The 24862-nt window shown below is 39.9% G+C and overlaps 1 long non-coding RNA gene across 1 annotated transcript in view; it reads right to left on the reverse strand.

Annotated features, from left to right (window-relative positions):
* The window catches only part of LOC119527081, a 109623-nt gene that overhangs the window by 51862 nt on the left and 32899 nt on the right, over positions 1 to 24862 (reverse strand). Inside the window, exons 2-3 of the long non-coding RNA XR_005215321.1 lie at positions 8884 to 9037; positions 6746 to 6847 (exon numbers count right to left, since the gene is read on the reverse strand). This is a non-coding gene — a long non-coding RNA (uncharacterized LOC119527081). The remainder of the gene's footprint in view (positions 1 to 6745; positions 6848 to 8883; positions 9038 to 24862) is intronic.

Here is a 24862-nt window from a genome sequence, read left to right on the forward strand (position 1 = left end):
GCTGCCACTTTTCCCCACTTAACAATCTCCAGCCCAAATGAGACTGAACGGACCAGTCACTCCGTGATATATGAGAAGAAGGGGGGCAAGTGCACTTTTTTAAGCTGAAATTTATTCCGCAATAAATACTTCAATGTTGGTGTGACATGATGTTTTATTGGATTACACTAGTTTGCTAAAGAAATCACTTTGGGAATAGCAAAGCTTGTGGTTTTGTGGGTAATGCATTTGTAGATGTGGAGGCTTTACACTGGAGAGTGCTGGAGATGGGTAATGAGCCAAATTAGGAAATGGCTAAATACATGCAAATCTATATTATGGCAATGCTTTGCTTCCTAAGTCCAAGAGGTTTTATCTTTGAAGTTGTTGCTTTACCTAGGCTGGATAATTCATTAGGTTTTGACTCGGGTAAAGAATAAATGAATACAGCATACATTACATTCTTACTTCAGTCGCAGAAACAAATCTTTCTTGTACCAGCCAGTGTAATCTTCAGAGTTTTCGTTATATAAAACACCTCAAGAAAAATGCACCTTGGTAAGATTTACACTTTATTACTCTAATGATTCTACAAACACTACCACAATGTGATGAAAGACAGAGCAGTCCCGGACTGATTGAGAGCTAATAAAAATCAGTACTGAAAACTGAAAAGAGAGCACCCTTATCATCTTTCTTTCATTTAGAGCTGATTACTAGGGGATTATAATGCAATCACAGCTATGTGTGAGAGGTAGCTATGGGAACCAGTTTTAACTGTTTATCTAGCCAAAGATCTTAATTTAAGTTTGAACACTCTGATTCATTTATATGTAAGACACCAAGGAGACAAAATGCAGAAGAAACAGATGCGCACTTGTTCTTTCCATTTAACTTCATAAGCTACCAGCCAATTTGTCTTTCAGGGACAAAATTAATTTCTGATGACAATGTGAGCAAGTAATAAACTAGAAGTTCCTGTCCTGGGAAACTTGTTAATGCCATGTAATGTTCTGGAGTTATTTAGGAGGGGAAAAAGGAGATTTGCTCCTGGAGTTGCAGGGACATCTGCAACAGACTTGCCTTTGTCCCAGCCTGTAGTCACTCTTGCAGAGGTTAATGACACCTTTTCTAGACGTTGAGTTGAGAAAGTTCAGAAGAAACAGGGTTGCTTACTATTTCTTTCCTAAGGGGTATTTTTAAACTGCTATTTTTTTCTTCATATTCTCTCCCATGATTCAGATTTGCTCATAGCACAAACCTCCACCCCATTGCTTCCCAGCCCTGGCCTGGGGGCAAGGCAACTAATGATGGGATGGAAATGAATCACAAGGCCTCTTTCTTGGATCTCATGTTGTTAATAAAACACAGCCCTTTAGACACTAGTGCAGCGCACCCAAGGAGTTCCATGCCAATGCATAAACTTCATAGAGGAACCCAAGATGTATTCAAGGAAATTCCAGGGATGGGATCACATGTGCTAACCTACTGCCATCAAGAGTGAAGGATGCCGGCATGTTTTACAAAACACATGCACATGCAACTCAGATGGAAAATAAGACTGGCATACCTCGAAAGTACTGTATGAAACAGTCTATGCCCAGGTCAGTAACCATAACAATACGCTAATAATAAAAGCTAGCCTTTATTGCACTTTTACTGTATACCAGAGCATAAACACTTTACATCCATCATTTCATTCAATTAACATACCTATCCTGTGAGGAAGTCATTTTTATGGCCATTTTATAGATGTAGAAACTGAGTCACACATAAATTAACTTGTCCAATGTCACAGCTAGCAAGTGGAAAAGTCAACATTTGAACTTGGTCTGCCCGACTGCAAAACTTATGTTTTCAAGCTTTTTGCTCAAGCCGAACCTGACATCTTCTTTATCTTGGCCAGTATGGTTTCCGGTCCTATTATGTACCCTGTTTTTAGTATCTCTAAACCATGTTCAACCCTTAATCCTAAACCCATATCCTTCCTCTCCCCGACCCCTGACTTCCCCGGCCTGTATTTTTCTGTTCGCTGGGGGAACTCCCCCCAGCATAATGGCTGTCCATTAATGTGTTTTTAAAACCTCGCTCTCTCCCATCCTCTGACAGTTTTCATATGCTCCACATGAAGGAGGCTTTTCCAGAAATACTTTTGAAGAAAGTCTAAAGTAAGCTGAAAAGTATTGCATTTTTCATCTCAACAGGGAAATGGATTTAAGAAAAGGAGAGAAGAGCCTGCAGGTCTTTCAGATTTTAAAAAGACTTCAACACACTGCTGCATTGGCACTGGGAACATATCTGTTACAGAAGCCACGAGAGCATCTGCATTTATGCACCGAAACGGTTCCCTCCGTCCTTGATCATGATAATGACTTAGAGTTCTGCTGAGCCTTTCATCCAGAGGGAGGCCAGCGCCCCTGCAGAAGCCAGCCCAGCAAGAAACTCCCACTACCACCAAGTGCTCTCTCCTCCAAGGTGAAAGGGGGAAACTGCTCCATTAGGGGAAAATTGAAAAGGGCAAGAGAACACTGAAAACACTATTTCCAAGGAAAACTAACACAACCATCAGACTCTCCATATTTATTGCCCCATCTGGAACTCAGGCATAAAAGTGCAGTCCTGCAGAAACCATCTATGGGGCATCAAGAGCAATTCATGAAAGAAGGGAAATGTTTTCTGGACCCAGAGAAAGCCCTGTCATGTGATCACCAACACATTTTACTAATATCCCTATTTCCAGTTTCCTAGTTCAGGAAACCAAGGGACATTCCTTATGACAATTCTCACATGCTTCCCCTTGCCCTGCAGGAATCAGTACGGTGTTCGATGAGCATGAGTAATAAAGACAGATACGAGCTGGTTTGTTGTACGGGGAAGAATGGGATCTAGCACAAAGCTGTTTTCCTTACCCATACAAAAGACTGTGTGACACATAACAGGGTGTGCTATCGGTCTGTGGGGGTGGCCACCTGTGGGTTTTAGGAAATCAGGTGAAAGTCAGACTCACTCTCTGCAGGGCACATGTTTGGAGTTGCCTCTCCAGATGTATGATGGATTTGCCCTGATTTAGGTGCACACTGTTACCTGACCCTTTCTATAGGGTCATTTGTTAGGAATTGCTGCAGTCTCTTCTTCCTAGAATTCCTACCTCCTCTTTCTGTTCTCACTCCTCCTCATCCACCAGGAATATTCAACTCAGGTGTCATCTCCGGGCAGTCTTCCTTGAAATCTCTGACGTTGGGCTGAATTCTCTCCATCTATGTTGCCGTAGCCTCGTATACATACCTGGGAACTGCACTTCCCAGCATTGTGTGATAAATAGGCAACAGTTTTTGAATACTTGGTAAAATATTTCATTTAATCCTTCTAATCACCCAAGGTACTATTATCCCCATTTTACAGGTCAGAAAATTGAGGGTCAACAAGTTTGAAGAGCCACAACTAGTAAATGGCAGAGCTGGGATTTGAAAGCAGGTCTTCCTGTCCCCAAAGCCTGTGCTTACCCCCACTGGTTTCAGTACCCTGAGTTGTATCCATTTCAGTTTTCTCAGCACCTACCACATTACCAGGCATACGCAGACCCTTGACACACACTTGTTGAGCTGAATGCCACTGCAGGAGGTGCCCATTTGGGGATAACTAGAGCAATTTCGCACTCTCCCAGTCGACTACTCTGATTTGCCTGAGTAACAATAGAGAGTTAAAAAAAAAAATGTAGAAACCTCTAAGCAGGGTCCTTGGTGTCATGCTGACACACCAGAAAATGTGTTGTCTTCCTGAATTCAGGTGTTCTTTTCACTGAATTCAGTCAAACCAGTTCTGCATATTGACACGGGAGGTGTAACTTATAGCGATACAATTGTCATGCATCACTGCATAATCACTTCAGTCATCCATCGCTGTCCTTCCCTGTCAACGCTGCTGCTGCTGCTGCTCTGGCAGCAGCTATATATTTCCCCAGAGAATGAGCATGGGGCTGAACACCCTGGAGTGAGGTCTGGCAGGAGAGCCCCTTCTCCTTGGGAGAACAAGAGTCCTTTCTGTCTGAGAGACAAGCAGCCCTGTTCATCATTCTCTTTTGTCTCCACACCCAGGAACTTGAGCCCATCTGTTTTGTCTTCATCAGGGGTCTCCCTTCCATCCCTTCCCATCGTCCCTGCTACTGCCCTAGCTCATCTTGATCAAGTCCCTTCTGGCTTTCGGCCTCCTCTTGGTTCAGGTCACTCTGCAGGCCCCACCAAATCATTCCTTAAGTGTGACTTGTTTAATAGCTCACCCCTTCTTACACCCAAAGCCTATGAATGGTTCCTCGCTGTCTTCAGGATAAAGTCTAAACTCCTTTGCTTGGCATTCAAGCCCTCCACCATCTGGCTTTAGCTTACCATTCCAAATGTGTTTTCCTCTATTCTCCAACCCAGTCCCCCTGAACCACCCAGCTGGTCTCTTCACTGGATTCCAAATAAAGCTATGCTCTGTACTGGACCCTGTGCATCCACACCCTGCCCTTTCTTCAAGACCCAGTCCCAATGTTTCCTCTTCTTTGGAATCCCCAATGACCTTTCCCTTCTGGGAACTCTCATAGCACTTCCTGTCTACCTTACAGTCACTGGTTTGGTACGTGTAAAGAGTAAGTGTCCAACTACAAAGTCCAAGGGAACAATAACCACAAGACTGCCCTCGCATCAGACACCAGCTAAAAGTTCAAGGGTCTCCTGGACCACCCTTACTTCAGACAAACTGGCTACAAATTTTGGGGTCCCCACAACTACCTCTCAGGTTCCATAATTTGCTAGAATAACTTACAGAACTCATGGACGCTCTGTACATACCCTTACAGTTTTATTATAGCAAAAGGATACAAATTAGAACTAGCCAAAGGAAGAGACTCATAGGGCAAAGTCTGGGAGAATTCCAAAAGCTTTTCTTCCATCATTCTTGGAGATATATTAACCCTCACAACATCTAAGTGTGACAAAACTCAAAAAGTACTGCCAACCAAGGAAGCCCACACAGACTTCAGTGAGTTTTTATTGAGGCCTCATTATGTAGGTATGATTGAATCATTGGCCACATGGTTGAACTCAATCTCTAGTGCCTCTCCTTTCCCCACCACCCCTGCCCCCACAGGGGCCCCAACCCTCTAGTCATATGGTTGGTTTTACTAGCATGACTAGCTCCCATCCTGAGTCATTTCTCCAGCATAAACTTTCAGGTGTAGTGGAGGGGCCCATCACGAATAACAAAGACACTCCCAACCCTCAGGAAATTCCAAGGAACCAGGGACAAAGTCTAGCCAAATTCTTTATTATACTGTACATCATTGTATATAGCTTTGTATTGTGATTTTACTGTGTGGATATTTGTGTGCAAAGTCCTTGGTGAAGTTATAGGCTCTTTGAAAGTAGAGATCATCTATCTCTTCTATTTGCCCCTAAAGGGCCTAGAACAGACAGTATTTTATTAATTATTCCAAAGCTGTTTAGTAAGACTTGCATTTGGCCTGAAACTGTCTATGTACTCTCCCCTCCAAACATACCAGAGTCCTTGTGGTTCCCCAAATGTGCCATTTCAGCTCTTATTTTTAATTATTTGCACAAGATGTTCCTTCTGCCTGGAACTCTTAACCTGTCACATGCCTATTTTCCTGGAAAGCTGCCTGGTCTCAGCTTTGATGTCATTCTCTCCAGGAAGTCCTCCCTGACCCCTCAAGACCAGATGATTTGGTTCCCCAACCCCCTAACTTTAATCCAATCAGCAATTATCATGCCATGCATTAGTTAGGCCTCTGTTGGTTACATGTAATGGAAAACCAACTCCAACTAGGAAGAACATTTATTAGCTCAGGTAACTGCAATGGCCAGGATGGAACTGGACTCGAAATGTGTAGTCAATTCACACTCATTCTTTTCTCTCTTCTTTCTCTCTCTCTTTCTCCATCTACTGACTCTGCTTCTTTCTGTGCGGTCCTCATCTTCTATGCATTAGAAAATAGAGGCATGAGGGTAGGGTGGGGAGAGCATGACTGTGGAGGCCATTGGGTTTCCATCATCCCAACAACCTCAGGGGAAACAGAGCTGCTTTCTCTCAACAGCCACATATTAAACCTTAGAAAATGATCCTGATTGGCCTGGCTTGGGTTTATTCCTAAGATAATCACTAATCTGAACCACTTGCCTCACCCCCCACCCTATGAGTGTCATGGGGGATGGGGTGAACTACTGTGACTGGCGCTTTCCCAGCACCACTTGGAATTAGAAAAGGGAACTTCCCCATAGGAAGGAGGAACTTATTACTAGATAAATGGGGGAAGGATACTAGATAGGCCAAAACAATAGATGTACACTACACAACATCTATCTGCCTCCTCCATTTACTGAATGCTACCTTAAGATGCTATTATGCCTTGGTCACTCTCTCTTCTTGACACTTGGCACATGAAGATGCCCGGTCAATATTTGATGAATGAATGAATACCCTGAGTGTCAAATACCTTGAGTTCTAGACAAAGAAACAATGTCATGTTCAAAAAGCATAGATTTACATGCTGTGGTCACTGGCTACTGCTGCTTTGCTTTCCCAGAGAATAAGACAGTGTCACAAATGGGTTCTTGGAGGGCCTGCTCAACAAATCCATAAAGCATCATCCAAAGAAGAACAAAAACTTACCTTGGGTCTGCAGGATGTAAATCTAAGGTCAGAAATCTACCTCCTTAGGCCTGAATCCATTCAATTCTGTGATCATAAAAATATCCAGAGCAAGGCTCACCCTCATCAATGACATCCCCAGCAGTGGGCACCTTCAAGGAAAGTCAAGGTCAGGGAAGCTCTCTCTCCATTGAAAAGAAGGCTGTCGTGTCTCCTGTTCTGTCTGGAAAGAGGAAGTTGTATCCTTTATTTATATTAAAGAAACTCACATTCTTAAAAAAAAAAAAAAAAAAAAAATCCAGAGCAGCTTGCTATCAAGACAGAGGACAGCAGGGAGATGCTTCAGGAAAATCAGCATGAAGGCTTCCACATTTCTCATCATATGGGAGCAAAGAGAGGGAGCAAGTAAGTTACTTTATTTGGCCATCCTGTAAGTATATGCTCACAGCATAAGAATAATTCCATTCAGAGATCATAATAAAGTTTGGCTTATATAACCCTGTGTGATGGTAAGCTCTTTGAGATCAAAGATCCTATCTTTATCTCCTTGTAAGCCCTGTAGTGATTGGCACAACAAAGATGCAGAAAGAGGAAGCTGGAACTAAAGTATCTCAACCCATCTGGCGTTTTTACCAACCTAATTTTACAAAATGTAATTTTGCTAAATCTGATGTGATGCTGACTTTCAGAGACAGAACCGCCATCTTGATTGCTTCCAGAAGAACCTCATTTATGATGGTGTAGCTCTTCACCACTAAGGCAAACACAATGCTTTTAAAATCCATTTTTAAATGTGGGTCTTACTCATTTTTCTGTTATCTGCCAAATTCCTGCAGTCTTTTTGTAATGAATTAGGCACCACAATATAATGAATAAAGTGTTCACACCCAAAGCTGTATAACTTTAAACAATTTTGGCCAGAACACACACACACACACACACACACACATACACCCCAACCATTATCTTTAAAGAACAAGTTTGTCTTTAACTTAAAGAAATAAACTTAAAGAATAAGTTTTTCTTTAAAAAATAAATCCTTTTAGAATCCCCTTGCTATGAGATGGAAAGCCATACTCCTTAGTCTTATAGCACTAAAGCATTCACAAAAAAATTTGGAATAAATATTAAGAAGGCTTTATTTAATTCTCAAACTCATTAAAATTTTGGTTTATCACTAAGCAAATATTGCCATTTAATAATTCATCTATTTTACTTTCCAAAGTCTTCTGTTAACATTAAACTTAAAGTGGTAACATTTTTATTAATACCATTGACATAATTAACTATTCTCTATCTTTGTGTCTGAGCTTTCTGTCATTCTCTCCTGATCCTTTACAGCTTCCGTTGTAGCCTTCTTAAGCACCATTCTAATCAAGTTCTCCTCCAAATCTCCATTGGCTAGATTAAGGTTCAAACTCCTTAGTTGGTGTTCTGGGTTGAATAGTGTCCCCCCAAAATTCATGTCTACTCAGAATCTCAGAATCTGGACATAGAGTCTCTGCAGGCAATATTAGCTAAGATGAGATCATATTGGATTAGAGAAGGTCCTAAATCCAATATGACTGGGAAATTTGAGCACAGCAGCACAGACGGAGGGCAGAATGCTATCTGAAAACAGAACACGCAGGAAGAAGACAGCCACACAAAGATGGAGGCAGGGATTGGAGTGATGCAGCCACTAGCTAAGAAACATCTGGGACCACCAGAAGCTAGGAAGGGGCAGGAAAGGAACAGAGCCCTTAGGACCCCTTAATTTCAGATTTCTAGACTCCTGAACCGTAAGAAAAAATTTCCGTTGCTTTAAGCCACCCAATATGTGGCTCTTTACCAGCCCTAGGATACTAATATAGAACTTGTACAAAGCGCCAGCCTCCTTGCTAACTCCCCTTTTCCCTCACTGTTGCAACCCTGATGCTCTCTGCTGATCTCACCAATTTCACCAACTAAACACTGAGCTCAGCAGCCTCAGCCACAACCCTCTTTTTTGCCTGGAGTATTTGCCCTGTCTTCTCAACCAGTCTAACTCCTATCCTTTCTACAAAGGTCAGAGTATGTCTCACAGCCACAAGCCACCTTCTGGGAACCCTCAGGCCTACAGCTAGCTCCACAACCTGTGAATTCACGAACCTGGAGTTCTGGTCTCTGGCTTGGCCCTTGAGTACTAAAATGGGACCTTGTCCCTGCTGCTCCCTACCTTTCCCAGCATATATTTTCAATTCTGCTGGGTAATGAGCATGTTGAGGGCAGAGATCTTACCTTGTACTTCTTTGGATTCCCTTCACCGTTGAGCTCAACACTGTAGCAGATTCCCGACAACGGTTATTGTCTTTTTTTAAATTTTTTAACTTTTTCTGACATGTCCAAAGACACAGCCTAAAACTCATAAACTCAATTTCATCAGGAAGTACCTCTGAAAAGAAACACAATTTGAGGAATATTCTTTAAGACGATGGTTCAGCAGTTTTCTAATATGTTCAGAAGAAGGAAAGAATTGAGATATATTCACATGAAAGAGAATAAATATACCTGTAAAAGAAATGCCACATTTGATATGAGACTGGATAGTATTTTTGTTTTGTGGCTTTCTACATTTCTATCATTATAGAAGAAACAGTCTTCTATTTTCAACTACTTAACCATTCCTTCTTCATTCAGGATACATGTTGGCTAAGAAGACAGTGAAGTAGAAAGTGAGTAGTGTTAGTTAAGAAAATTCTCTCCAGAGAATTAATTCCTTTGTAAAGTGTTGGGTAAGGAGTTTATTTAGGGAAGGAGAGGACAGAATAGAAAAGCTTGAAGTCTCCTAAATGTGTCTCAGTATTACTTCATTATCTACTTTGAGGTGGTGTATATACCAGAAAATCAGAAGCATGCATATTCAGATGCAAATTCAAAATCACAGCACAGGGAGTTCTGGTTCATATTGTGTCCTGAGCACAAATACCTGCCTCCCCTTCCCCAAAGATCCTGTGAAATTATAGAAAAGAAACATTTGAAAGTAAGGAAACCAAAACAGTTCAGGAAAACTAGAAAGCGACATCAATGGACTAGAAATGGAGGAATTCCTGGAAGATAGAAAGTGCATGGGATTAGAATGAGAGAGAAATGAGAACTGAGGAAACTGCAAGGAAGTCCTGGATCAGCTCCAAGCTCAGATTCAACAAATAGCAAATGCAATGCTGGAGGATTAGGGAGACGTGGCAGGGTAGGGTGAGAAATCGTAAGAGCAATTAATTAAAGAACTGCATTTGGAACAGCTGAACCAAAGAAGCAATCTTCCTACCCCCACCCCATGCCCGCACACCAGCTAACAATTAGTGACTTTTGCCTTCTGCTGAAAGCCTGGAGGATTGCTCCCTAGAGAAGGGGGGTGATATGCCTATTGAGGGGTACTACGTAGGGGTTGGGCCCCTAGGTAGGAGAAGAGTACAGCCCAAGGTCTGCAACAGCTGCCAAGGAAAAAAGCTGAAAAAAGTAAAGCCACTCAGCCTTGAATAGGATGATAAGTCATCCTGGTTGACCAGACAGTCCTTGTTTGTGTCATAATCCCCATCCAATTATTGATAGTTTTCCTTTCACTTTAAAAACTATCCCAGTTTGAATAATAAATTACATGGTCACCTTTTCCATGGGTGAAATAAACTGAAGCCATGTTTCACAGACCAGGCCCAAGACTCCATGTGAGGATTCAAGCCTCTCCAAACTCATCTCTGTCTATGCAAGTTGTCATCCGTGCAATGGATTCTGATATCATTTGACCAGCGTGCAAACAGACACAAATGCACAATGCAACCTTTGAATTTGTTTGCCACACTAGATGTTCCAGGATGAACAATTAATATTTTAAAAGATTATCGTTAAAATGAGAACCAAACTTTAAAATTCTCTTAGAAGATTTGTGGACTACTAAGAATATGTCTGGACTCACATTTCTAAGGATCACTAAATATGTAAGAAAATTAGGAAAAAGGGTGGAGGGGGAACAACTCAGAGAGAACAGAGACTGTTCAGAAAACTGAAAATAGCTTTTAAAATTCAATTAGTTCTGAAACAATTCAAGAAGATAATTTTTCCAACAACCACAAACAAGGTGCTATTTAAGAAAAAAAAAGCATTGAAAGAACAAGAGAACAAAAAGTATTCTTGGAAATAGAAAAACATAAAGCCTAGATAAGAAATTCAATGGACAATCTACCTGATTGGATGCAATATGGATGACAAATTGGAGATCTAGCAAACAAACTCCAGAGAATTTCTCACAATATGACACAAGAAATCAAGGTAAAAAAATATGAGAAAAGGGAGAGATTCATGGGGTCAGTAGATATTCTAGAAGCAGAGGACAGAGACAACAGAGAGGAGGATAGGAGGAAATAATCAAAGACATAATACATGAAAAGTTCTTTAAACTGAAGGAAAGACCAGAATCTCCAGATTTAAATGATGATTAGTATGAATTACAAAAAAAAAAAAAATAGAAAGATCCATATCAAGATATATCTTAATGAAATTTCAAAAATTCAAACATAAAGAGAAAATTTTTCCAGAGAGAAGCAATAGACTCCTTGCAATAGAATGAACATTGGATTGACATTAGATGCCTTAATAACATTTGATACTGGAAAATAGAAAATTTCAAAATTCTAAGGGCAAGTTATTTCAAACTGAGAACTCTATATCCAATCAAACTGCAAATCTAGAATGAGGACAAAATGAAGATATTTGCAGAAAAGCAAAGGCTGAACAGATTGCCACCATGAACTCCACATGGCAAAAGAGATTATTCAAGGAGGCATTCCTGAAAAGAAAAAAAAAAAAAAGGAATCCGTGATAGATGGCTACATGAAATAAAACAAAGAGTACAGTTGAGCCAGAAGAAATTCATAAGGGAAAAAGAATCCATTTGACTTTAACATTCAGAGCATTCTCTTTTGAGGGAAATACTCTGAGGATATGGGATTACTTTTCTTTCTCTGTAGGCCCCACTACAGATTCTTTGGTTTTGCAATGAATAATATTTCCATAACCATAGGACTATTTTTATTGGATTTTAATTTTTTAAATCAAACTATAAATTATGCAAAGAAAATATTACAAGGACAAAACAAAATGTAAATATAAACATTAACAATGAGAAATTAATCAAAATTGAGAATAAAGAGAAGAGCTACAAAAAAGTATAAGTAAACTAATCTAATTTGTTTAACGCAGATAGTAGATACTAATTTCAATGAGTCAAGAAGCAGGTATTTAAATATGTTAGTTAAAGTTATAAAGATAATTTTTGGAATAGCTAGATATAACAAACAAACCCTGAGAATGGAGTGGAGGAGATGAGCCATATTGTAATTGCACTAAATTCTTCATGTTCCATAACAAGGAGTCAATAGATACTATCCAAAGTTGAGAAGTCAGTAGGCAGAAGTGCACAGTTTAAAGTTATAAAGGTAACTACTATAAGAATAGAAGACAAAAATTGTTAACAGTTCTTTTTTTACTCCTCTTTTTACTATTTGCTATTTTTATAACTCCCCTTTTTGTTACAGGTAAATTTGTTATTTTTATCACTCCCTTTTTTACTGATTTTTTATGTGCGTGCATTACTTTTCTAATTTAAAATAACTAGTTTAAAAGCTTTGGATTATGTACCCCTCACAATCAACAAAGACCAAAAGAGGGGACCTGATTCCTGAAATACTTTTGGAAATACCTGCTTTTAGAAATAACCAGTTTATATTTACTCAGGGACTTTGATTATTTAGTTGGTGCATTATCTAGACTTTTGGCAATTTGTTCTGTTACGTAATGTTTCAAATTCCATGCTTTTGTTCTCTACCTTTTTATCGTACCCACTTTTCTTAACCTTTATTACTTACATTTCCTTTCAAAAGTTTAGACTGGAGAAAAAGTTCACTAAATTTGGGGTATATTCTGGAATTTAATCTCCCCATGTTATGCGTTTCCTGCCCCACTTCAACAGAAGAAAGAATCAATATTGGATATTCTGTTACTGCACGGTCATATTATATTTGAATAGCATTGGCTTAATATGAAGATAAATCTTGATTCTTACCAGAGGAACTTTTTATCTTTTTGGGGTGTGGGGAAGTTTTCTTTGATATTATTATATCAGTTTTATAATAAAATGGGAATGAGAATTGAAAACTGTTGATGTCTTCTCTAAAACAGAAACCTCAATCCCTGAACAAAAAAAGGTGGTTACTGAGTTGACATGATATGTCTAACTGCACATCCTCCAAAAGTCATCCCCAGGTCGGCAACAGAAAAGATCTGTCCAGAAAAATAAACTAATAGGCCCAAATCTCTGCCATTCCTAGCACCTTTTCACCCAAAGGGGTATATTGTCAGCTTCACAAGTGAAGACTTTGGGGCCATCTATCAGATGAAATTTGCCTTCCTTTCCAGTCCCTGCAACATTTTGCCAAAATGAACAGACTGAGGAGGGTTTAAAGCTAAGGAAAAAAATAAGGAACAGTTGAGAGTCTGACAGTAAAACTGAAGTGGTTACTGAGTTGAAGAGAATAAGCTTCCCTTGGCTTTAGAATGCTGGACACTGAGTTTCCTAAGACTAAGAGAAACTCCAAATTCCTTCCTCCAAAACTGTCTTCTCATATCCCAATTCTCCCCACCCCCACCCTGCTTTGCCACTGCACCTGAAATCTGCTATTAAAACGTTAGTGCTTAGGAAGGAGATTTTTGCTTTACTGGAACCTCCTCATAATGCAAATTGCCCTGAAGCACTAACAAAGGAAGCTTGTTGTCCATATTCTCTGGGATGAGTTTATCAAGTTGTCTTCCCCAAAATAAATCAAAAAAGGAAATAGGCTGGACAGGGAGAAGTGAGTTTGATGGGTGGTAAAATCGGAAGGATGAGCCTGGATCTTAAGACCCTGCCCAGGGAACGGAAGGGGAAGGAAACTCGTTTTCACTGAATGATTATCTCCCAGGCTCTGGTCTTCAGGCTGTCACACACAGCTTCCTAGCAGTCCCAGGAGTGGGGATTACTCTTTCCATTTTCCAGGTAAGAAAATAAAATCTCAAAAACATTCTTTAACTTGCCTATTTGGCATCTATTACTGCATAACAAACAACCCCAAAATAGAATGGCTTAAAATAGCAATTTAATACAGGTATAGTTACATAGTATCTCATACACTGATGCAAAGGAAACCAGAGAGGAGGGTTGGGCAATTGCAGAGGGAGGCATCAGGGAGAAGATTCTAACAAAGACCTGAAGAAGATGAGGGAGTAAGTTCTGCCCACATCTGGGGGAACGGAGTTCCAGGCGCAGGGAACAGCAAAAGCAAACACCTGGAGCAGTAGTCTGTCTGCCTGGAGTCCTTGATTCTCTGGCTTCTGTGCTGGGAACAGGGAGCAAGGGCAGAAACATTCACTCTTTGATTCATTAGTGTAACAATATTATTAACATACCACGTGCCAGCATTGTACTCAGCCCTGGAAATACAAAGATAAATAGGCCTCTACCCTCAAAGAGTTGACAATCTAGACAGCAAAACATGCAAACAGAAATTCTAACCTGGTGTAAAATGCATGATAATGAACGTAAGCAGTATCTCAGCAGGCAAGCCGCTCTGCTTAACTGAAAATGTCTGTTCTCAGTCCATCTGTTGATGCATCAGAGAGACAAGGGTTGTGTTTTGTACTCGAAATAGTATCTCTGCCCATATCCTCAAATATTACAGAGTCATAATTTTTATTAAATGCAAATTTTATTATTGCACTTTAAAGCAAAAGTACTGGGTAAACTGCATAATATAATCACCATATGACTATCACTTTGAGTTAGTATTGCAGATACTTCTAACTACTTAATTATTTATTTTTAAAATATATTCCAATATTTTAATTATGTTCAGTTAAGTGTACTTGAATATTTGCAGCACTCTGCATTATTTATATTAGAGAAAAAGCAGCCTAAATCAAATTGCTCTGGCATTCCATGATTTGTGCTTGCACATCTCTTAAACAGATTTATATATAACTACCAAATGGTTATTCTGGATATGCAATGATTTTAAATTTTTATCTAAATTTTATTTTAATGTACCACAAAAATGAAATTTATTGGTTTCTTTATACTGGTAAGTATCTTATCTGATTATTCATATTCAGTATTTGAGGAATACTGACTAGAGCTGCATACTCTTCAATTAAATACAAATGTGTAGATTTCATGTCATCGTTCCTAAGCCCCATTCCATACTCCCTCCACCCCCATCCCATTCCTGGAAATATTCTAGATTTGGATAAATCAAATTCTCTAGCTGCTAAAGGGTAAAGAATAAGGGAAGCTATGTCGGCTTAGAACAGCACCATTACAAATGGGCAGCAGGGAGAAATTAGAGACCGCAAGGGAATTTGCTATCCTGTACTAAGGAGCATAGCATATTACTGCTCTAAGGGAAGAATCTTGATGGGGAAGCTTACACAGATGTGGGCACTGCTATAACTGGCCTGAAAAATAATGAGAGGCTGTGCTGTTCTTTGGTATCTGTCCAATGTCTTTGCAAGTTTCTAAATTCATTTAAAAGTAATTTTCACCCAGAGGGTAAAAAAATATTAAAGTTACAGTATTTCAATAACCTTCTTTATGTCATATAAATCCAATAGACAGATGCCCACTAAAGAGATTACAGCCTGACTACTTAATCCCAATTTGGATGTTTTTAAAACAAGGCAAACCTGGCCTTAAATGCAATGTGCACAATTTAGCTAAATTTAAAATAGTAATGCAAAAACACGAGTAAAAACATAGCCAGAGAATCTCACCGGTGGAAGCCACCCCATAGCCACCTCTGCACACTATTCTTCCAAATCAAAGTCTGGGTGAATAAAGAATGTACCCATTTCCCGGTCGAAAGTACACATGGCTCCTAACAGACCATCTCGAAGCCTGGGAGAGGAAAGCTGCTTAGACCAAAAGTGATTTCTCAAACTAGGGCTGGGTTCATAGTTTTATTCAGACAGGGACTGGGCTCACAACATTCTCTGCTTTCCTTGGTTATCCTAGATTGGATTCTTTTCTAAAAAGAACCGGCATATTCTCAATACTCACGGACATGGTTTGCACCCAGGGCAACGTAGAACCGTGTTACAAGCCTGGGCTTAAGACCCAGACTGCCAGGCTCAAATCGCTTCCCCACCTCTTACCAACTGTGTGATGTTAGGTAAATTGCTTAATCTATCTGTGTCTCAATTTCTTCATGTGTCAAATGAGGATAGTAAGACTCACTCCATAAAGTCGTTGTGAGAATTAAAAATCACTAAACAATGCTGGCCCACGAAAATAAGATTTGGCTACTATTATTGCTTTACTATTAGAAAACCAGACACCAAGGCTTCTGGCACTGCTTTGTGTGATGAGAGTTTGGGCAGATGGTTACCCCTCTGCCATTTCACTTCCTCACCCACCTTCATCCTCCTCATTTTTCTTGCTGTTTGCCACCTTCTTCAATCTCTGTGAATAGTATGTGAGCTCAATAAATATTTGTTGGGTGAATGAAATCCCAGGTAGATAATCCTTAAGAACACTTCCTGCTGGGACACAGCCACCATGTCTGTGAAAGATGATATATGAATGAAAGGGTCTCAGCTACTCCTAGCACCAGTCTTGCATGTCTTTGGTGAATGAAAGGAAGGGAGGAAAAGAGAAATGGACAAATGGAGGGAGGAAGGAAAGAAAGAAGTGAGGGAGGGAGAGGCAGATCATGCCCTTTGCCCTCAGAGAAGCTAGCAACAATAATCCCAGTAAAGTAGTAAAAAGTAGTACTTTAGAATAACATACTGTCCTTTGCTTAACTCACAATCAAGACCTATTTGCATTTTCTACTGAATATATAGCAATAAAATTATAAATTTCATGTTTTAAAATATCTTGTATAGCACCTTTACAATAATAAACTTCTAATATTATATATTCTAATATTATAATTATAATATTAGAGTATTATAATTATAATAAAGAACTTCTATTCTTCCCTTCAATATATGGAAGTGAAATCCTCACAAGAAGTAGAAATGATTGTTAAATAATTCTGAAGCATTTTGCTTCTTGCTCGGGGAACTTCAATAATTTCATCAAAAATTGGTCCTAATAATAATCATAGTTTTACCTTCACAAATAAAACTCATTCCTCCCACTTGAGTTTCTCATCAAGCTCTGACAATGGACAATCCAAGCTTGGATATGTGGAGATGTGTCGGCTCTTCCCTCTCCTTCCCCAAATGGGGGAATCCAACATTAAGTTGCCAAATGAGAAACCAGGGCAATTAAATTCATCCCAGCTCTGTTCTTCCCTGGCTCTTTGACAAGTTTCCTTAATTACAAAATAGAAATAATCTCTGCTTCATAGGTTGCTGCAAAGATTAGGTAAGGAAGGAATAGACTGGTAAAGTGGTTGGTATATGGTAAGCTCTCAAAAAATGTTAGTATCAATATCGTTATTATTAGTTGTATTTTTACTAAGCAGAGAAGTGGCCTTGAACAAATCATTTTAACTCTCTTGTTCCCTTTTTCCTTATCCATAAAGCCAGAGTTCAGACAAGATCCTCTCTAAGGTCATTTCTGACTACAAAACTGATATATTTGTAGAGTTTTATATTTTATAAAGCACTTTTGTGTACATTTGATCATTCATTCTTCACTACCCTTTGGGGATAGGTGGTATTTCTCCCCATGTAAAGGTTAGAAAATAGAGACTAAAAATAGCTAAGGAAATTGTCCAAAACAAATGTCAATGAGAGAAAAGTCAGGACTCAAGCCTCAGTCCACTGACACCAAAACCATGTTGTTTTCAGTACACAGCACTAATCCCCTTCCCCAAATTTTGTACATCCATCCCATCCTTTCCATTTCTAGTGTCACCGTCTCGGTTCAGACACTCATTCACTCGGTAATTTATTCATTTACTCATTCAATAAATATTTATTGAGTGCCAGACACTGAGATATGTAGTGAGAATACAATGGTGAACATGAAAGATGTATTCCTTCCTTCGTGGAACTTACAGTCTAGTAAAGGAGGCAAACATTAATTAGATAATAAGAAAATGTTAGATTAAAACCATGGAAATAAGATGCATGTAGGACTCTGAACACATAATAACAGGATTTGAACTAAATTGGAGAAGTCAGTGAAGCCTTCCCTGAGGAAATGACAGCTGAGCAAATCCCAAAGGATGAAGAGTGGTGGGAAGAATCTGTCAGAATAGAAAAAATAGCACATGCACAGGCCCTGCGCTCGGAGGAAGCATGGCACATTCCAAAGACTCAGAGAAGGCCATTGCAGATGAAACCACATGAGCACTAAGGAGGGTAATTCAAAATTATGCTGTAGAGGCAGGCTGAGGCCAGGCCACACAAGCCTACACCAGTCTGTTTTGCCTTTGTCTTAAGAGTGATGAGAAGCAGAAGGCTGACATGATCAGATTTTAATTTTGCAAAGATCATTTTAGCTGCAGTGTCTGAAAGACGCATGAGAGGAAGGCAACAGTGGATGCAAACGGACTGGTTAGGAAGCTCCAGATGAAAGGAGACTAGCAAAGCTAGGGTGGTAGTAGAGATGGAGAGAAATTGGTGCATCCTAGAGGTATTCAACAGACAAAGTCACAGAATATAGAGGTGGATTAGATGTGGGATGATTTTGACAGGCTCCTAATTGTTCTTCCTGCATTTATTCTTTCAGGACTATGAGCCATTCTCTGTGGCACTGCAAAACAATCAGTCTTTCAATACTGTTTTTCCTCCAAAGAACACCCACTGCCCATTTTCTATACATATTATTTCTATTACCTAGAATTCCCTCCCTTCTGTTCTCCACATGTACAAATTACATCCATCTTTCCACGTTATACATAAGTCCCTCCTCATTCATTAAAGAATCATCAAATGTTTATTGTGCACCTACTTACTATATTCCAGGCATTGTTCAAGGTGATGAGGGTACAGGAGTGAATAAAACAAATCCCTGACCTCCTGGCTCTAGAATGTTAGAAACATCTAGATCTTGACATTCTGGATCTCTCTGATCCTCCTTCTAAAACTTAACATACCAAATTTATAGACCACATCTCGCAAACTAATGTTGTCTCAAGTTTTTCTATTTGTCTCACTGTATTAATCTTGTCTCCTCAAATAAAATGGAACATCCTTGAAGGTGGAGATCAAAGTGTTAGTTACCTTCCAACTCCTCTCTGCCACCACCTGCAGCACACCAAGTACTTAAATTACTTGGAAAGATTGATAGCAAAATAAAGACCTTGTATTTGCAGAACTTTTAGAGTAAACAAATGCTTTCATATTCGTATCATTAGGACAAGCTCTAAACCACGAAGTCCTCTAGAAATGTGTTGTTGCTATTGTCAATGCCAATATTGCTACTAATGTTGTTGTAGGTTCACAATACTTCCTGACTAGACTTTAAGTCTATTCGCAGTCCTAGTTCTGATGGGTTGTGAATGATAATTATTTTATAGTGGAAAATCTACATGTAGGGTAATATTCCTTTGTCAGGAAACAGTTCTCACTACTGAAGAACAATCAACATCCATTGACAGCAATGTAAAATAACGTGGACGTCAGAGGCATATATAAATCCTCATTTCTTCTCTGGCTGCAGGGAAGCCAAGTTCCAAAGGAAAACCTCCCAATAGATAGTCCCATATCAGCTTTCACCATAGCGTGTCTATATATGAAACTATCATTGTCACTAGTCAGAAGATTATCCAACCAGCTCCAAGCACACTGCAACTTGACACCACAATTCAGAAGGCTTCACAATGTCCTATCTTCAATTGCTAATCAGCCCTCAATCCCCCAAACTCCAGAGAACAAGGATTAAGACAGTCACTTTTTAGATACATCACCTTTTGTGGAAATCCATAGAAAAACAGATTTGAAAAGAAAACAAAAATATAAATTTTAACAAAGACATATTTTTCCCCTTTAGGAACAAGAGTCAAAATTCATTGTGCCAATAAAGGCTTTGCATTTTCTTCCATCACAATCAATGTCTTCAAGTGACCTGACTTGCTGAGAGTTTTGCATGGCTCTTTAAATGTGAGAAGAACTGAAAAGACTCAAGGAGTATCAGACACTCACTGCTACCACACTTCATATAAAATAACTTAGCAACATATGCCTTGAGTGGAATACGTCTTCATGTTTTAGAGGCATATCAAGAGGTGATTATCAAGGACTTAAAGATCGACCCAAAGAATCACATTAAAAATCATAAGGCCCCCAAAAGCCTGTGAAAATGCATTTTAGGGGAACATGTTTTAATAACATTTATTGTTGCACATGTTCAAAAACATAATTTAAATAAAGTGTTTAATATGTATAGTTTAACTGTTTTAACACATCTCCATTTTGGCATTTAAATTACTATCTAATCATGTAACTATAGTGGCCACATTTGGGGGTACCTGTGCTCACCTTATTCTCTGGGGATTTCTGCTGTTCCCTCTGGCTATACATGATGGGTCCAGAGGTAGACACTTGACCACAGCCGGCACAACCAGATTCTCTACTGGGTATTTGGAGTTGGAACCAAGGAACCTTTCATCAGACTCTGTAGATACCTGAACATGTTAAAAACGTCTTTATTCATGTGATCTGAGAAGGAGAGAAATCCATGCAGAGAGAGAGAGACAAGAATGAAGCAAATATATAAATAGGAGAAGAAAATAGAAATAAAGAAATCCCTGATTTCATTTATGTTCCCAATTTCATTCTGGTTCTAGAGCCTGGGCTGCATTCCTGCTCTAAAACCTTATAACAAGTTCCCTCATCTTTGTATAATCAAGTTCAAATTGGTTTCTGTTGCTTGCAATCAAAGAGCCTTATTCAGAACACTCTTTAAAACAGTCAAATGCAACCTGGTCTAGAAGGCGGTGGATTCATTTATTCCACAAACAGTTGCCAAACCAGGCACTGAAGACCCGGCTATGAGTTAGTCACATGCTCAAGAAGTTCATGTTTAGTTGGGGAGACAGAGAAATAAGAAGTAAGAATGCACAATGTAGGCAGTAAATTCAGTGATGGAGGGTTGTATAGGAACAGTGGGGCTGTAAAGGAAAGCATGGTGAAGTTCACCGGGGGGAATCAGAGAAGGCTGTACAAAGAAGGTGATGCTGACAGGACATCCTGAAAGATGACTACTGTAGACAAGGGGAAAAGCTTTCCCAGCAGAATGTTGTGCACACACAAATATGAGTGGAATGAAACAGCATGATGAGTTTAGGGAACTATAAAGAGTTCCATGGCACCTGGTTCAATGAGGGGAATAGGAGATGAGACAGAAGTAGACAGACCATGAAGGGCAGTATGGCATTCAATATGATGAATATTAGGCTCATGGCACTTGTCTCTAAAAAGAAAGAGCTCAAAGACTTTGCTGTGCCCTCCAAGCCTTCTCATGTTCCTGAAGATATGGAGGTGGCCCTTACCTCACTTTTCAGGTAAGAAAAATGAGGCACTGACAAAGTAAAGGTCATGCTCTTTCAAGTCATCTGAGAACTCGAGTTAGAGCTCTAAAGGATGGTGAACTCTGTCCATTCTTGGCCACAGTCATGGAAAGCTTCAAAAGAGGACATCCCTGAGAAAGTAACCCCAACACTGTAGGGCCTGGAAGGGGACGGAGATTAGAAATATGGGTTTCTTGAATATAGTCACAGAATTCTATAAAATCACATCAGGATTTGTCTCAACAGAAGAGCCCTTCTGAACATTTTAATAAATGCTTTTTCAGTTATATCTGTGTTAGAAGACTAATGGGAAAGAAAAACAGGAAAATATTTTGAGAGAACGGTTAAATGATGAGGAGAACTCCAAAATCTCATGGGCTGAACCTCAAAAAGAAAGGAATAAAGGACAAATTCCAAGAAGCAGTGAAACGTAGACAATAAAGAAAGCAAAGTCAAAAAGAGAGAGGTGTGTGTATATTTGCTCAGGGGGGAGGAAGTATTGAATTTTGAAGCAAAGCTTATATGAGGATTAATGGAGATAGAATCATTTACCCAAAGCAAGATGTGAAAATAAAACAAACTTCCCTCATTCAACTTTCAACTCAAAAGTTTTAGTAAAAAATACTTGCAGGAGGGAAAAAGAACAGGTGGGACTCAGAGTTTCCATTCTGAACTATCTCAAAACAATTATTGATAATTGCTTATCCTGACTTGAATTATTTCATTCTAGAGAACCAGATGGTCCGAGCTAGTCTTTTTATTTGTCAGATTTAGTGAAGTTCAAACAAATTTTGCCACCACACAAAAATTTAATAAAGTCAGAGGAACGACTAGTACTTTCTCTTAGGCTTTCTTAGAGCTCTAATCCAACAGCTCTGGCAGGCTGGCCTTAGTGCCTGGCCTGCTGTCTTTTTATGTTGGTCCTTGATTGCAAAATAGCTCCAGCTGTTGAAGGACTTATTAACTCTTTCCCATTATAACTATGCAAGAAAAACAAAGGGTTCCTCTTGGCCCAGCTCAATGCTAGGTCAACTAAATCCAGTCTCAGAAACATGTTCTGCACCCAGGAACATTCACTCTAACTCCTCAAACCCACCCTCCTCCAAAAGTCCTTCTTAAACTTGAATGTGCATATGCATCACCCAGGGATCTTGTTAAAATGCAGATTCTGCAGATTCTGATTCAGTAGGTCTGGGGTGGGATCTGAGACTCTGCATCTCTAACAAGTGCCTGGTGATCTTGATGTGCTGGCCTATTGTCCACTTGACCTAGAGAGGTCTTCTTAGAGGGTTCCCAAAGATAAGCATCTGAACAATCGTTTAAGAGGCTTAAAATACCCATCGGTTAAGAAAGGTGAATTCAAAGCCGAAATGGCCATACGATATTAGGAACTTTTGTAAAGCTTTCGTATCAGCTGCTGCAACAATGTCCCCCAAAACAGTGACTTTCACAACGTGCCAGCTGGAGGTTGAGATAATCACAGCACTTCAGACATGGACTTCATTGCCAGGGCTGATAATCAGACCAAAAAGGGGAAGAGAGCCAGAAGGCATTCAAATCTCTGGGCGAATATGACTTGCAATTTATTATCATATGGAAAGCATAAGTAGCAACAGCATTGTGATTTTTTTTCAGGATATAGAAAAATTGATAACATCAGAGTTGAGCTATCTCCTGCCACTCTCTCCTCCTGATGTCGTCCCATCCTCTGCAGACCTGGAGGGCCTGGCTTATCTTCATCTATCAAGGGGTCATGTGTGGTTACCCAAGTTAGATAGAAAGATTGCAAAAGAAGCGTGACAGAGCGAAGGACCCTTTGCACCACAAGTATAACGTTTGGAACAACTGACAATTATTATCCCAGAAGTATGGTTTTGTCTGCTATGGCTCTGTTCCTGTTTATAAAAGGAAAAGTCATGGTGATGGTGTTGGGGAAGCAGATTCCACGGGTGTAGCTGGAATCCTGGGGCCCATGTCTTCTTGCCTTCATATTTCTGGTTCCTGTCCCTCATCATCCTGGAGAGCTTCTCCCTCCCAAGAAAGGTGTCATGACTCATATCATTAAGAGGCCTTGGCTGTCTTTGGGCGATTTCTCAAATTTTTTTTTTTCCCTTATTATCAATCTGCCTTTCTTAGCAAAGGTCATGAAATGGACAGGGGACGTCTCATCTTCGTTATAATCCACTGTTTGAAACATTTCAATTAAACTTCAGATCAGGCCCCAGAACTGAGGCTGTTTTAACGAGGGTAAGTAATGACCTTCTGTTGCAGGTGGTTTCTGGCACACCATCAGTTTTAATTCTTCTTGATCTTTCTGCACCCTTTGATAGCCGGGATCAAGGGTTCCCTTTATATGCTTCAAGCATGTTAGAGGACTTTTAGAGACTGCACTGACATGGTTTTCATCCCTGCAGTCTCAGCTGAGCTGGTTGTCACCTGTAAGTTCTCCATGCTTGTTCAATTTACCAAAGATTAAAAGACAGCTGAAAGAACCGGGCCCATGTGCTAAGCTGTAAGTATCTGCATGTGTTCCCAAAGTAAGTGAACATCAGGAGGAATCCACGGGGACAGTGGGATAACCCCTTTGTTGCACACTCCCTGGGTGGAAGGAAGCCATGCAGGAGGACGCGAGAGAAGCAGTGTGGGCACGGTAGGCTTAAGGGGGCACACACCGGGAGTGTGCCTGTGTGCATGTGTATATGTGTGTGTGTGCACGTGAGTGTGCCTGGAATATGAGACTTTCAAAAGTTGCACTGGTTTCATATAGTGGGGTCTGGCTCTTGTGAAATTTCATTTCCTTAACTGAGACATGGATACCTTAAGGGAAGTAATGCATTTGAAAAGGATTTATCACATTTCTCATTCTGGATAAGGGGCAGGAAGGACAGATAAAAACCTCCTTTCCTTTCAATATTGAAGAATTCCATTCATTTTACTCATTCTTTAATGATTATTGAACGCTACAGTGTCCCAGGCTCAGTGTTGGGCTATCCCTAGGGAAACAGCAGTGAATAAGACGAAAGATCTTTGTCTCAAGTTTCACCTGTTCTGAAAGATTTATATTTTGAAAAAATAAAAATAATTGAGCAAATAATGGTTCAGAACAAAATGTGAAAGCACTGCTCAGGAGAGGGCCAGGTTCCTGTGTGAACATCTGTCGGACACCCTGCCTGGTCCAAAGGCTCACATTTTGGTCTATGTTCCTGGGGGAGGAATGAGGTTGTCATCCGGGCACCACGGTGGTGAGCAGGGCTTGGAAGAAAAATGATGGTATCCTCACCAAGATGAGGCTGTTAGCAGGTATATTAGGGTGTGGATGTCAGGAACTAACAGCCTCAAGAACTTTCAACATTTATTCCAAGAAAACACAGTTAAATATCTGTGAATTTTTGTGATTCAAACAGCGGAATAGCCTAGTGGCCAAAAGCTTAGACTCAGGAACCAGAATACCTGGTTGCATTCTCAGCTTGGTCACTCGCCAACTGTGCGATCTTGGGCAGGTTCCTTAACCTCTCTGGGCCTCAGTTTCCTCAATTGCAAAATGGGGCTAGTATGGGTGCAACCTCATGAGAGTAAGCTGACAGTTAAATGAATTAGCAAGGATAAAGTATGGAGAACAGTGCATAAAAGTGTTCACTAACGTTCTGAAGGTCAAATACACTTGCCCATGTTGGGAGCCTGAGTCATTCTCACCCATCAAGGCTGCTTCTTGCTCTTCTCTTTGCCAG

The sequence above is a fragment of the Choloepus didactylus genome, chromosome 2 (assembly GCF_015220235.1).
Source record: "Choloepus didactylus isolate mChoDid1 chromosome 2, mChoDid1.pri, whole genome shotgun sequence".
NCBI classification, from domain to species: Eukaryota; Metazoa; Chordata; class Mammalia; order Pilosa; family Megalonychidae; genus Choloepus; species Choloepus didactylus.